Consider the following 15932-nt stretch of genomic DNA (forward strand, 5'->3'; position numbering starts at 1 on the left):
CTGGGCCTCTTTGCTTAGGCTGCTGCCCCCGCGACCCGACCCCGGACAAAGCGGATGACGATGGATGGATGGATGGATGTTATTGCACATGCACAGGTACAGAGCAACGAAATGCAGTATCATGCAAAGGTTCAGCGCTGTAACTTGTAATTTGAACTGCCAAAGCAAATTCATTCTTTTTAAACAACAGATATTTCTCCTGAACTCCTTCTGAAAAATTTGAACACGACACTGTATACATACTAAAAATCTGAATCAGAATGCAGGTGACCTAAGGTTAGCAGTGGTCAGTATCTGTAAATGCTTAACAACTTTATTTCTACATCTCAACAGAAAATAGTATGCTTCTTTCTCTTTGAAAGTCTGCAATTTAAGACCCAGTTTTTGAAACAGGAAGAAAACTATGAGTACTGATTAAATAAAAACATTTAGTCCTAATAAAAGAAAAACAATTTAAAATCAAAATCCAACATATTTCAGTTACACAGCATTAGTCAGAATTCAGAAGACTGACACCTGTCTCCATATTTTAAGTGAAATCTAATGTAAGAAGGTTTTGGGTTTGAATCTCCTGGTTAGCGTTTGCTTTCTTGCATCTGTATGCTTCAGCTTTGAGAGTTCCTTTAACTTGAAATAAATCATTTAAACCCTCAACTAAACAAGTCAGGTAGTTAATTTTTCCTCGCAAGTTACATGTATTTGGAATGATTTGGTCTCTCTTCTAGTTTAAAAAGAGATCAGTGCAAGCCTCTCCTTTTTATGTTCTCTCCTCTGTCTCCATAGCATAATGCTGCTTGCCCATGCCCTCTCTCCTGAGCCGTTTCCATTTCAGCGATGTTGGTGGTTGCGCTCCGTGTGGGCGTGCAAGCCACAGTTTTCGTGTGTCAGTGCAGAAATGTTAATCTGTGTGCATCTGCTCGCTCGCTGCATATGCAGCACTCTGAGAGTGTGCTGAAGTCTAGGTAAAGGTTGTGTATGAAAGCAGAAGTACTCGGGGCATCACTGTAGGCATGTGTTGATACTGTGTGGTATATGCTCCTAATCACAGCTCCTCTCTTGTTTCTCCCAACCTCTCTCTTTCTCTCTTGGTCTCTGCTTACTCCTCTCTGCTCTGAATTGGTCTTCTGCAGGCCGTGGTGACCAGCAGAGCAGAGAAATTGCCTGTTATCTAGGGGGTCGATTCTTCATGGGGTCCCGTAAATTGCTTTGTATTGACACCCTGTCAGACTCGGGATCCTCACGTTAACCCCAAGATCTGCCCAAGATCTGCCCTAAGGTGAGATGACTCTTCCCAACATGAGCCAGCCAAACCCCCCACTGCCCTCCTCTTTCTGAGGGCATGCCTGGAATTAATTACAGAAATATTAAAAGCATCAGGGTCAACAGTGGGTCAGTGTTTGGCTACTTCACTGGGTGTCTGCAAACTTCATCAACATAAATTAAAATTTTGAAAAGAGTTTGAAATGAAGTGGAGTGAAAGCAGAGGAGAATTTAGATGGACGTCCATGGTGTATGGCCCTTGACTGCTCCAGTACCTCTTCTTAATCTTGCAGGAGGCATTTCATAAAAATCAATCACATTAGGATGACAGCTGTAGTTGCTAGCAGAGCGCTTGAAAACCACCAACCCTTTGACGGATGTGATTGTGAAACACTCAAGTAGTAATGGAAAGGAGACGTTTCTGGTTCCTTTTGGAAGTTTGTGTCATCTTTGATGGATCTCACATATTTAGACGCTTGTATATCTAATACCATGAATAGTCAAAGGAGCTTGCAAAGAAAAGCATCTGGACTTCTTTAAGTTAAGTTAACTTAAGTTTAAGTTAACTTAACTTAAAGAAGTCCAGATGCTTTTCTTTGCAAGCTTAAGTTAACTTAAGTTTAAGTTAACTTAAAGAAGTCCAGACGCTTTTCTTTGCAAGCTCCTTTGACTACGATGACCTGGATGACTGAGAACCTTCACAGACAATACCATGAATATTTTTCTGCCAATTGTTTCTAAAACTATTCCAGCCCTTTCAAGTATTTGGGCAGTTTCAATGATGGTGTTTACTTAATCACATCTTATTTTTTTGCATTTCATACTGAAATGAACTGACCGCACCTGGGTTTAAGAAAACAGCACAACTTTTGCAATTTATCTGTGAAACTAACCACTCCTACAGGAAGACTTATAAAGGCTCCCACCCATATCTTGTATATATACATAATAATAATAATATCTTGTATATATTATATACAAGATATTATATACAGAGAAAAAAAGATGTGTACAAGTTGCTTCAAATCTGCCTGGAGAAGAGCTTGCTGTTTAAAACACTGGATACCAATTCTAAATAATGTGTTGTAGGAGCACAGCAGTGTGCAGACCTTGCTTTTGTTCTATATAATGTGAATGGGTACAGAAATAAGTATGATAGCTAGCTGTGACTATGGCAGAGTTCGTGCCTTTTATCCTGTCTTCCTTCTCTCGCCCCAACCGGTCGCAGCAGATGGCCCCGCCCCTCCCTGAGCCTGGCACTGCCGGAGGTTTCTTCCTGTTAAAAGGGAGTTTTTCCTTCCCACTGTCGCCAAAGTGATTGCTCATAGGGGGTCATATGATTGTTGGGTTTTTGTCTATATGTATTAGCGTAGGGTCTATCTTACAATATAAAGCGCCTTGAGGCGACTGTTGTTGTGATTTGGCGCTGTATAAATAAAATTGAATTGATTAGAATTGATATATCCTGAAACTGACTGATAACTTCTGTATTTAATGTGGCACATGTGGCATAAGACATCAGACTGGAAAAGATGTGAACTGTCTCAATCCAGCCCACAAGGTCCTAAACAAAAAAAAGAAAAAACTCAAACCGCAAACTCGTGAAACTAAAACTACCACAAATGATCTGCATTTGCTGAATTCAGCATCCTGTAATCTGTCTACTACAGACGTCAGTGTCTGGGTGTCATGTGACCAATGCGGTGTCAGCATAGGGGGTCTGCCACATTCGGGAAGTGGGATGTCGGGTTTTTTTTTTTACTCTACCTAGCATATGCAGTCCTGATCCATCCTGTAGATATTCTGCTTCAGCCTGCTGAGGGACCTCCCATAATGCATTAAGCACCTCTCTCCTCTTCTCTCCTCTCTTTCACTCCTCATGCATTTATGTTTTCGCGTTACCCTAGTTTGTGCTTTGTCCTCTCTGTCTTTGCTCCCTTTACCTTCCTGCAGGTATCTGTGGTGCAGAGCTGTGCTGTGTGTTTCTGATCTGCAGTTACTGGCCCTCACTACCTGCCAAGTGTTTAGTGTCATATTGTTTGTTGTCTGTTTATGCTCTTTTTTCATCTTCTCCCTTCCCAGCACCCTAACTGGTCCCAGCAGATGGCTGCTCTCCCGGAGTCCGGTTCTGCCTGAGGTTTTTTTTTTTTTGCTCCCCTCTGTGCTCAAGTGCTTGCTCATAGAAGGTCATTGGTTCATTTCTATTTAAACTCGATTCAATAATATTGCAGTGTTTTAATATTGTGCTTTATTTTTGTGCTGTCGCTGTACATTTACTTTGTATTGTACTAGGACAAATTCAAAAATACATTGAACTCAAGTACATTTTTATTTGAAAATGGACCAACCGTGCCTATTCTTTTAGATATTTACACTGTTACAATAGTGGATTCAACACCCAGCGTCCTCTAGTAGGCCCTGTGCTCACTGCCTGGCATCGCTGCTTAGTTAGCATTTTCCATAGAATACCAGAGTTGGCAAGTCCACCACTGGCACCCTGTGCTTTTCACAGGTGAGAGCAGGTTCACTCTGAGCACATGTGACAGTCCGGAGAAGCTGTGGAGAGCATAATCCTGCCTGTAACATCATTAAGCATGATTGGTTTGGTGGTGGATCAGTGATACGTATAAGCATGTGTGGGTCATACGAACTACTGAGTACCATTTTGAGTTGCTATAATGAAATTTTGGTTAAAAAGTACTAGGCCGCCACATTCTTTTTTTGCTTTGATTTTTGAGGTGTCTTAGATTTAAAACAATGTGACATTTGTTTCTAACACATGGCCCACTCCATATCAATATAGATATCTAACACGTTTGAGATCTGATGTGTTTTCAAAGTGTTACTGTAATATTATTCAGTAGTGTATCAGGGGCACAAAGTCACATTGCACCAAACAGTTTTTGCATGTCTAACCCATAATAGTCACTAAATTTGAATTTGAATTGCTTCTAATTCTAATTAACTTGCCAAAGAGAAAGATGGGAGACTAAATCAAAACTCATCACATTATCATGATAGAATTTCCCTCAATATCAACAGAAGATGATGTGAAATTATTCTGCTGCCCTTAAATAATGAACTGCAGGTCAGAGTTTCTGTTTTCTGAAATTAATAAGTAGTGAGAAAAAAAAATCTCCTAAGTAGCCTTGTTGAAATTCCGTTTAAATTTCATTACGGTGTACAGCGCTGTGCAACAGTCTCGAGCCCCTCCTCATTTCCTTATATTTTGGTTGGAAATTGGGAAATAGGTGCAGTAATTTATTGAAACATGTCCAAACATAAATTTGCCTTACAGTATATATACAGTGTATACAACAAAACATAATTTGTACAATTCTAGAAAGCCTGAAAGTCAGTATTGTTTATGACCTTTATTCTTCAACACAGTCTGAACTCTGAAGGGAAGCTTTTCTTGTCATTTCTTTAAGTAGTCTTTACGACTAGTTCTCCGGTCTTCTGGAATTCAAAGCTCTTCTTTACATGTTGTCCATCAGGCTGTAAGGCAGTCACTGTTGTAGCTCTCCTGGGTTCCTCTATATATAAACAGTGTTGGGAAGGTTACTTTTAAAATGTATTCCATTACAGAATACAGAATACATGCCCTAAAATGTATTCTGTAACGTATTCCGTTACGTTACTCAATGAGAGTAACGTATTCTAAATACTTTGGATTATTTAACATATTATCATTCATTTTACAACTACATGAATGTACTATTGCTGTGTGATTTATTACTATTACTGAAGGTCCACAGCTCTGAACCGTAGTAAAGGGACCTCTGACTAATACGGGTTCCGTGTCGGGCTCATAGCCGAAAAATAGCTTTACTTTGTTGTGTGGGTCAATTCTGCTTGCGAGAGACAGAGAGAGGTGTTGAAAGGCTGCTCCAACGGAACTTTAGAACTTAAGTAAGTTTCGGAGGAAAACGCGAACACAGTGTACAGTCGAGTCTTAATAGCTTACTTACAACTGGGCTCAGGCACTCTTCTTGGCTGCAGTGGTTATTATTATATTTACATGCTTCCAGCTCCCGTTTCTGCTCGATGATAACTCGTACTTTTCCACTCTCCTTTTTCTCCCTCCTCGCGCTCACACACACATAACGAGTATGGCAGTCCATTCTCCCTGCAGCACGGACTACACTGCCTATGATGCTACATTCTTTAAAGCTATACCTGTAGCATTCTGCCTATTAGCTTAGCACAACAACAACAACAAAAAGGCGCTCTCTCACCCAGGAAACAGCAGAGCGAGAGCGTCACCCTGTAACCATGGCAACCGCAACGCTGCCGCCTGGAACTACAGAACGTAGCTGTCAAACAAAACCCAAACAGTCCTGACCCGCCACAATATGAAACAGGAAAGTACCGCCGTGTAATCCATTTATTTCAACAAAGTAACTGTATTCTAAATACCACCTTTTTAAACGGTACCTGTAACGGAATACAGTTACTTATATTTTGTATTTTAAATAAGTAACGGCGGTATATGTATTCCGTTGCTCCCCAACACTGTATATAAACTGGTGACAATTTGAACCAGAAAGTTTAGATTTGGATTTATTACTCCATAAGACCTGTTGGCACTGATGTTAAGTCCACTTCTTGTGTAATGTGGCTTACCTCAGCCTTTTCTCCTTGTTGCTCCCCCTTAAGAATGGCTTCATGACAGGCAGCCTTCCATTGAGACCATTGCTGATGATGTACTGGTGAAGAGAGGAAGTTGCAGGTGTATTTCTCAGATCCTGTGTAATGTTTATACTGGATTTTTTCCTTATTTCTTAAGGAGATGATTTTTAGTCTGTTACTGTTGATCTGCTGTAGATGGCTTTTTAGATCTGCCACTTTATTTGTCCTCCTGTCATCCAGTGTCTTCATTTTTTTCTTTAATAACATGCCACACACCATGTGTAGCTACGTCAGGGTTTTGGCTAATAGTGCTTTGGAAAGCAGCTTGCTTGTGCAAGAAAAACTATTACTGTGTCTGTCAAACTGTGTTATCTTTGTCATTTTTTGTAGCTTCACCTACAGAAATTGGAACAAATGATGTTTTTGCAACTGTCTGCTAGTACCTGAATGCACAATTTGCTAAGTTCATCCAGGTGTGTTTTTTCATGCTTGAATGAATTCTAGATCAGTTTTAAGTTGCGTAAGAAACAAACAACATTGCTTTGAAAATGATCAGGTACAAGGACTGGACTGAGACTGATTGAAGTAGCTAATATCCAAAGAAAAACTTTGAACACCTGCAAACTACAGCTTAAGACCACTTCAAAAAATTCCAAGAAAAGTGGGAATCCTTAGAAGCAAAATATAAAGAAATAAATGGTGACTCAAGATTTTTGCGCAACACCATAACTTCAAAGCTTTCCCTTTAAGTGTGTAGAGCAGAGGTTGTCATGTAGGATGAAGAGTGGGTTCTCTGCATTGCTCCTCTTCCCCAATAAACACTGGGACAGCTTCCAAACCTCCCACTGCACTTTGTCGATGACAGTTACTCAGCCACAGCAGCACACAGGCTAGTGTGTGTATGTGTGTGAGAGTGTGTGTGTGTGTGTGTGTGTGCGTGTGGTCTGATGTTGCAGATGAGTGTGCACACATTAAAAAAATGTGTGTTTAAATGAGAAAGATGGATTTAGATGAGGTGAGAGGTAGAAATGTGTAATGTGTTGTGATAGGAAACCCACTGGGAACAGCGTGAGGAGCTTTGCATATCTCATCACACACGCACGCACGCACACACGCACGCACGCACGCACGCACGCACGCACGCACGCACACTCTAACCAGCTGGCCTATTCCTCTCACTTTTAGTATGTCTGTGTGAGTGCGTCTCGTCTTTCTACTGTGAAGTGCTTCAAGCCCAGGTGGTTCACCCGAATCCAAAGGACACCCTGGAGAGGCGCCCACTGTCTTCTATCCCCATTTCCCCTGAGAGAAAGATGGGATCGCTGCTGAATGCAGAAAAGAATGGAAAGAAAAGAAGGGGACAGAGAGGAGAAACGAAAGGGGGGATCATCTATTGGGCTTTAAAAAGTGTTCAGAATAAGCATAAAAAGAGAAATGTGAAAATGTGTGTGCGCTACATCTTGAATGCAAAAGAAGAGACAGGCTTGAAAGAGAAAACATTTCAGAGTGACACGGATAAAAGAGAGGTCGAGTAAAGAGAAGTGGCCTTCTCTTTGATGTGGTCTTGTTTCTCCTCTTCTCCGTATATCGCCATATTAAGACTGGTTTGTATCTCAAGCAACAGCTAGTGACCTCTTGTTGGCCAAAAAGCAGAACCCCTTAAGGGAGAGTTCAGTACTTTTATGTACTGCTATACTTAAAGAAACGTTATTTAGTGTAACATCAATTTCTCTCCAATTCACCTGAGATTAGTTCAAGTTAGACAGGAGAATATTGCTGATTTTATTGGAGCATTTATTTTTTTTTTCTCAGTGCTTCTAAAAGTATAGCATTGTGAAAAAGTCTCGAGCCACCCCTTATTTGCAGTGTAAGGGCAAAAAAAACAAAAAAAACAACTGAATTTCTACAATTCTAAAAAGCTTAAAAGTCAATATTTGGTCCTTGAACACTTTTGTCTTTAATACAGCCTGAATCCTCCTATAAGATTTCTCAGAAATAGTTCTCCAGGCTTCTTGAAGGACATTCAAAGCCATGCTTGCTTTGACGTTGGCTGCCTTTTGTTCCATTCTCATTGAAGATGATGCCACGCTTCATTCATTAATGTGAAGGTCCAGACCGATCCGTGACTTTTTATGTGTTGGCAGTGTGTTTGGGATCATTGTCATCCTAAATAATTAAAATGTTGCCAACAAGATGCCTCCCAGATGGTATTACACAGTGCATCAAAATCTGATGGTACGTTTTTGTGTCTGAGAGTTATGACACCCCAGCACCACTGGTTCAAATGCAGCCCTAAATTGTGACAGAGCTTCCAGACAACTGAACAGGTTCACTGTTGTACCTCTCTCCTGAATTTGGATTCATCACTCCATAAGACCCGTTGCCACTGATCTTCAGTCCAGTTTTTGTGCCATGTGGCATGCCTCAGCATTTGTCTTGCTTAACAATGGCTTCTTGACAGCCACCCTTCAAATGAGACCACTTCTGATGAGGAATTGGTGAACAATAGATAGATCAACTGAAGAGCCAGCTGTATCTCTTGGGTCCTGTGTCAGGTCTTTGCTATTTTTTTTTCATAGTTCTTAAGGATATGAGTGTCACATACAGTTCATCGGCTGTAGATAGTTTCTTAGGCCTGCTGCTTCTTCTTTTGTCCTTTACTTGTCCACACACTGCATGTCATGCCAAGATATCACGCCCAAGAGCCATTGCCAAAACCTGGGTAAATGTCTCTTTTTCCAAATAGCTAATGACTAATGAGTGAAAAAAAAAAAACAGCCAATATCCAAAGAAAAACAAAGTCTGGAGAGCTAGTACACAGGAATACGATGAAATTACATGCTTTGTTGCTGATCACCTGAGTTTATAAATTTCAAAACCTAATGGGCCCTAAATTTCACGGGTTTCTTAAAGAAGCCTCAAGGCAGCTCATGTTGTCCATCCATCCAATTTCTTGCGCTTATCCTCGTCAGGGTCACAGGAAATCATGATGTCACTCAAAAAAATAAATAAATAAAAATAATTTAATTATCTTCAATTTCTCCAGTAACTCACTGGTCCTCCTGCTAATTTATTTAGCATGCACTCCATATTTGTTTACATTTCACAACTTTGTAGTTACCTGAATAGCTAACAGCACTATTCATTTGTGATGCACCCACAGATATACAGCTAACACTGGGCTACTTTGATACTGACTAAGCAAACTAAAATCAATAAATGAATGAATAAATACATATTAAAGAAATTAAAAGGTGATTCTGTTCCATTTTTCCATTTTTGTGACAATAAAAAATGGTAATGATATCATCAGCAAGTGTAACTCACTCTGAATCAGATGAATGCGCTTCATGTCCTTCCTTGGTTCGGTACGCCCTCGAGAAAAACAATTGCTGCCAGAAATTCTGTAAGCTTTCCTGGAACATTTGGGCACAGCACCAGTTTTCCATCAGCTGGAGCATGATTGTCGGCTCAGCCTTGAAAGGTGGAAGCAAAATGTGCCAATATTTAACATTGTCTACATGTTGTGATATCTTAACTTACAGTGTCCATGGAGGCCAAACTTTATGCTACGGTACACTAATAAGACATAACAAGCTGTACTTTTCTTAGTGTTTCATCTCACCATTATAAATGTAAAGTCCAACATCATGTGGTACAATTGAGAATGAATATGGTGTATTTAGGATCCAGCACTAGATCATTAGACCAATTTTGGTTTAAGGTGTCTTGGGCAATGTTTGGTCTATTCATTAAGAACAGATTACTTTTATTCATTTATTTTTTAAAAACATTATATTAGTACACTTTAAGGTATAGAACAACCCACGATGGGCGTTTCCAGAATTTTAAAAATGGGGTGGCACAGGGAGGACCATGCAGCAGGCTGGGGTACAGGAAATTAGAATTTTTCATTCATAAGGGGTCAAAGCTCATGTAACTAAAGCCTTAAAATAAATAGTATGATTTATGAAGTGCAATAATTGCATTAAAAACAGAGTGTGCATGAAAGTACAGAAATAAAGTACATTCAAGCTGAGTGAACTACTTGAGTGAATGTACTCAGATTCCTACTGGTCTTATCCGTGCTCTCATCGAGCGGTATCTGGGACTGTAAGATTAAAAATCCTCTAGTCCCATGGCTGCACGGGGCTGGTGACACCCCATACCCCCCTTCTAGATACACCCCTGCAACCAAAAACTATTTAATTGTTATATTGACATATTGGTCAGTTGTGGATTAACATGTTGAGCTCACACAGATCAGAGATGGCTAAAATAAATTAAAAAGGCATTTTTTGTGTGCAACTTTTACACTGAAAATTACCCTCCCGCTTATTATTTAAACATTATTTCATGTAAATGAAAAAAATGTGTTTTGTTTTCTGTTTTTCTTTTTGTTTTCCCTTGTACCAATGGCGATGATGAAACAATCCACACCAGCACACATTTTTCAAGCTCAGTCACACCTTGATAGTTTGTGTATTTATTTCAAAATTATGCTGGCTTATGATAAGAGTTATGATTTTTGACTCAAATTCATCTAATGGGCCTCCTGTTTAATTTCCCAAAGGGAAAGCAATTCGCTTTCTTCTTTAACTCTGTTCTCCTGAAACCCACGTCCTGCCTGTTACACTAAATCTCCTGATTGTGGAAATCCCTTATGAAAAGATGACTTACATCACGCAAGAGCTAAGAGAATATTTCATAGCTCACATATAAATGAAACATTAATTCTAGTTGTGGATCTCTACAGTAAACATAGAGTTTTGTCTGTCTTCTCCTATTTCCTGTCATTGATGTTTCTCACATAAAGTTATTGCCTGTAAGTTTTGATGCATACAGGAGAAGGTTCTCTGCATTACAGACAGATGTCAGATGAGTTTTAATTCTTTTTCATTAAATCAGAGGTTAATTTTTAAATATTAATAAGCAGCCTAACTCCATGCGTATTTGTGAAATGTTCATGTAATGTTCCACTTTGGGGAGCTTGGCAGTGCTTCTCTGCTGTTCTGCAGCAGTTTCGCTATCAGGCAGACATTTACCAATGCTGTTCAGTTTCACACTCCATAGAAAGGCCCTTTTTATAAATTTCAAGCACGACTCAAGTGTTTTTCATCATCTGCTGTTTACGTTATAAAAAGTTTGAGCGTGCATCATCAAACTCTCTTTGCCAATTTCCACCACTTTCAGGAAGACTGCTGGAAAATAGAGGATGATGAAAATTTAAACCAAAAAAACAACAACATGTGAACCCATTTAGCCTGCCTTCTGTGCTATTTGCGGCACAAATGCATCTTTCCCATATGGTGATACACAGATAGTGAGCAGCAGTCTTGGCTGTGGTCCACCTCTATTTGTAAAGGTCAACATCTTTACTTTAAAGAAATGTCCCTGTGTGGAAAGCTGCCAAGGTCTCTGGGGAGCCAGAGAGAGGTGAGAGACGGAGGGTAGAAAAACATTTCCCTCGATACAAAGTGCTGCTATTATTCATGTGGAGTGTTGAAATACACTCCCTGCAGACCCATGGTGTGTACTCTCATGGGGACTCAGCTGGAGTCAACTCTATTTTCAGCCTGTTGAAGAAAGTGGCGTCTTGCAGAGGTAGTGAGTGGCTGAGAGGCTCTGAGGTGACGTTGGCATACAGGTGTTAAATGCTAAACTGTCGACACCTGTCACGTATACAGATGCAAATACACTGTGCAAACATGAAAGTGCACTTGAATATGTGAACTTGGCCTCACAGACACAAACGCTTACTCATTCAGAGCAGGAAACAAGACCTAATTGCCAAAAGGGGATCTGTTATGCTCATTTCCAGATTCAGAGCTTTGGTTTTTGTACTCTACTAGAGCAGCTTTGCATGAGTCACGGTTTAAAATAATCCTAATCTATGTCTGGGCCTTGCTGCAGAGTTCATTTAATCCAGTGTCTGACATCTTTAAGACCACTCTTTCTTTAAGTCAAGTTTATTTTGATCGCCTGCCCTTCAGGGCCATGGTCATGTGAGGTATATCTGTTGCCACTCAGATAATACAGATCTAAGACTACAGCAAGCTAGACATGTATGTATTGAAATACAATAATATGTTATACTATACTGCTTACCCTACCCTTAATTTCTTCCCTTCTTTTTTGATAAAAAAATTGTATTGACAAAAGTTTTCCAGGGTTTTCTGAAGATCTTTCAAAGTTATTCTTTGGGCCTTGGCTGTTTTCTCATTCCTTTTCTATCGAGTCCTTGTACCCAACCATTTTCAGAGGAATGTTGTTTTATTTGTAAAGCCACTTAACACTGACCTGTGAATCATTCAAGCACAACAACGGCATCTATCTCAGGAGATGACCGGGTGTTGTGTTGACATGTAAGAGACAACATAGCAAAGAAACAATTTATTTTATTACTTCGTATTAGCAAAAGGAACTTAATTTGCTCCCTTTTTTTGTTGACTCTAGAAAAATGCCAAAGACAAGATAGTTTGAGAGTCAGACATAAATAGTATTTTTGCACACATCAGGTGATTCCCAAAGAGCTGTTAGCCAAAAACCTGATGTGTGATGTGCAGTGTGTCATTACAAAATGTGATGAAAGTGGGAAGTTGAGGACAAAAGAAGAAATAGCATGGCTGAAAATCTTTGACGATGAACAATATCTGAAAGTCATGTCCTTGAGAAATAGCAAACACTCACGCAGACTTGACAAAGGACCTGAGAGAGGACCTTCAGTTAATCCATCTATTGTTCACTGAAACCTAATTAGAAATGGTCTCGGTGTGGTTGTGGAACGCAGAAAAGGCTGAGGTTAGTCAAGGACTCACTAAAAATGAGTGGCAACAGGTCTCATGAAGTGATGACTCCAAATTGGATTTTGTTCAAATCAGATGTGTGCAGAGGTACAACATGGTGGAGTCTCTTTTTGGTTCAAATTATTGACAATATGTATGGAGGAGAGAGGTACATCAATGAGTGTCTGTTGCCATCTGCAAAACACGGTGGAGTCTCTGTCATGGTTTGTGGCTACATTTCATCCAGCGCTGTTGGGGATCTTGTCATAGCTAATGGATTTGTTAACAAAAATATCACCAGAGATTTTATGCACCTTCCAGGACCATCTGGAAAGTGTCTTGTTGGCAACAGCTTCATTTTTTTTTTAGCATGATAATCAACTCAAACAGACCACCAGTGCCATAAAACCATAACTGGATAGAAAATCACACACTAAAAAAATAATCAGTCATGGATTGGCCTCCATAGAGCCCTGACCTGAACATTTTGAAACAGTGTGGGATTATTTTGACAGCGATCAAAAAAAAAAAATCAACATCTAAAGAGGAGCTGTTAAACATCCTTCAAGAAGCTTAGTGAACTATTCCTAAAGAGTTCAGGGTGTGCTAAAAAAAATAAAGACAATTGTATAAATTTTGACTTTCAGGCTTGTTGGAATTGTAAAAACTCACTTTCAATTAAATTACATTAAAAAATTTTTATCCACACCAAATCACAACAACAGTTGCCTCAAGGTGCTTTATATATTGTAAAGCAGACCCTACAATAATACATACAGAGAAAAACCTAACAATCACATGACCCCCTATGAGCAACCACTTTGGCAACAGTGGGAAAGAAAAACTCCCGTTTAACAGGAGGAGACCTCCGGCAGAACCGGGCTCAGGGAGGGGCGGTCATCTGCTGTGACCGATTGGGGTGACTTTTTGCCTTATACACTGTGTTTCCATTAACGCTTTAAGATAAATCTGCACCTGTTTCCTTTTTTTTCATAGCAAAATAAAAATATGCAACAAAATTGGGAAATTCAGCATAAAGATACTTGAAAAATCTATTAAAAAGACAAACACACATATATAGATTTTTTTTTTCAAAAAATGTAATTTAGTTAAAAAAAATCAGTTAAAAGAGAATTTTTAAAAAACAATGTATATCACCTCTGGCTTTTTCCCCTGTTTTCCCTCTTTTTAGTTTTAGTTAATATTTTTTTTACTTAAGGATTTGAATTCTTCAGTTTAATTATAAGCGTACAGCTCTAATGTGGGCAGGTATTAGAGGCCTGTGTCTCTATTGATAAGACTGTCAACACTGAGACACAACGGGATGGATTGCAGAAGCTGCTCTTCACTCTGCTCCACTAAAAATATACTCCTAGTCAGTTTTCATGGGAGCCTCATCAAGCTGCACAAGCAGATGGAGCCAGCAGGATGTCAGTTGCAGGGACACCACAGAGGATCTGGTCAAAATCCAAATTTCAATTTTCAGACTTTAGATTCTAACAAATATAAGACAAACTGAAAAATCACAAAAAGTTTCAAATAAAATGTGTAACAAGTTCACAAAATCAGTGAACACAAGCTTCTTAATTTTTTATTGTAAAGACTCCACAATATCAGAGAGAAGCACAATGCTGAGATTATTTTCAGTAAGCAAGCACTTAGTGATGGTGGGGAGGAAAAGCTCCTTTACAGAAAGAAACCTCCCACAGAACACCACTCAGGGCCATCTGCAAGCTGACTAGATGTGATGGGAAAGAAATAAGAAAACAGGAAAGCACGGAGCGAGCATACACAACAAACGAGGCAAAACACAAAGACAGAAGACAAAATTTCGTGACAAGCAGAAGTGACAGTAATTCTCCATCAGCCTGAGCTTATAACAGCATAACTAAGGGATGGTTCAGGGTCACCTGACCCAACCATAACTTTATGCTTTTATCAAGAAAGAAACCTTTAGACTTTATATTACAAATAGAAATAGTGTCTTTCTTTCAAACTCAAACAAGTTGCTGGTTCAGCCAGTCAGAGGTTTGCTTATATGGCTGAGGGCAAAAAGTTCTGGAGAGTACAATTAGAAAAAGGCTGAACAAGTATGGCTTGTTTGGAAGCCATACTTAGACAAAAAATTAGACAAGCAATTGGTACATCAACAGCAGATCCAGGATATGTACTGTGTCCACCAAAAAACTGTTTAAACACCATGAAACAGTTTCAACCTATTAACAGCAAAGACCTGGAGGACATCTTAGGTCCGGTCTTTTATCAGTTCCCAGAGTCAGAACCAGACACGGAGAAGCTGCATTCAGCTTTTATGCTCCTTATATCTGGAACAAACTCCCAGAAAGCCTCAGATCAGCTGAAACACTCAGTTTATTTAAATCCAGGTTGAAGACTCACCTGTTCTCAGCTGCATTTGAATAAAGCACCAAATCCACACTTTAAGCTTAAATTTCAAAACTTACATTTAACTACTGATTTTATCTACTGTTCTGATTTTATCTGTTTTGATTTTATATACTGTTGTTTGTTTGTTTGTTTGTTTGTTTGTTTGTTTGTTAATTAGTTAGTTAGTTTATTTGCTTGTTTTAATCAATTTTAAATCATGCTTTTTATTTGTTCTTGTTTCCAATGTCTCTGTAAAGCACTTTGAATCACCTTGTTGTTGAATTGTGCTATACAAATAAACTTGCCTTGCCTTGCCTTGCCTTGCCTAAGCAGCACAACTTAGGTTTGCAAAACTGCATCTGAAAAAAACACAAGGCTTACAGAAAAATATCATTTGGACATATGTGACCAAAATGGACATAAACTGAAGCTTCTGCATACATGTCCATATCACTCTTTGGAGAGACAAAGTATGACATACATACAGTGGACCAGCATGTATATTACACGCTTTGCTTTTAGGTTGGACCAACAGTAAGTGTTCAAGGACATAGTGCTGTAACAATGAGCTATGTGTCATAACTGATAAATCAAAAAATTAAGAATAATTCAGATTTGTTGCAATATTCTAAAGAGTAGTTAAATATACTAGTTTATTATTGTGTTATTAAAGCAAACTTCTGAACTGTAACCTGAGGCAGTGCAACATGTGAGCTCTTCAAATTGAACTCTGTGTTTGTTGATGTTTTGAGATGGATGTCACTGATCAATGAATTCAAACTGTACTGATGGAGTGGACAGGGTTCCATACTGGGAAGATAGGCTGTTAGCTGTGCTGGGCTACTGGTATTGCTGCATTAGGTGCATTAG

The sequence above is a fragment of the Pundamilia nyererei genome, unplaced genomic scaffold (assembly GCF_000239375.1).
Source record: "Pundamilia nyererei isolate P.nyererei 1_Seehausen unplaced genomic scaffold, PunNye1.0 scaffold00116, whole genome shotgun sequence".
Classification (NCBI taxonomy): Eukaryota; Metazoa; Chordata; class Actinopteri; order Cichliformes; family Cichlidae; genus Pundamilia; species Pundamilia nyererei.